The sequence below is a fragment of the Etheostoma spectabile genome, chromosome 19, assembly GCF_008692095.1.
Source record: "Etheostoma spectabile isolate EspeVRDwgs_2016 chromosome 19, UIUC_Espe_1.0, whole genome shotgun sequence".
In the NCBI taxonomy this organism is placed as follows: Eukaryota; Metazoa; Chordata; class Actinopteri; order Perciformes; family Percidae; genus Etheostoma; species Etheostoma spectabile.
In genome coordinates, this window is record NC_045751.1 from 16,856,957 (window position 1) to 16,857,486 (window position 530).

The window sequence follows — 530 nt, forward strand, 5'->3', positions numbered from 1 at the left end:
TAGCTAGCTGTCTGGATTTACCCTGCGGAAGTTAAAGCAAGATCTGAAAGACCAAGAAAAATATTGGACAGCCATGCCATGCCATCTGTGAAAAAGCTGAAGTTAAAGAGACCATGGCTACAAATAGATAATGTCCCTAAACACACCTCAAAATACACAGTGGATTACATCAAGAGGCGTAAACTGAAGGTTTTGCCGTGGTCTTCACAATCTCCTGACCTCAACATAATTGAAAATCTATGGATAGACCTTAAAAGAGCAGTGCGTGACAGACAGCCCAGAAATCTCAAAGAACTGGAAGACTTTTGTAAGGACGAATGGGCAAAGATACCTCAAACAAGAATTGAAAGACTCTTGGCTGGCTACAAGAAGCGTTTCGAAGCTGTGATACTTGCCAAAGGGGGAAGTACAAGGTATTAACTCTGCAGGGTGCCCAAACCTTTGCAGACACCATTTTTTTTTTCTGTTATTTTGAAAGTGTAAATGATGGAAATGAAATCAAATTTTTTGTGACATATTATACAATTGTC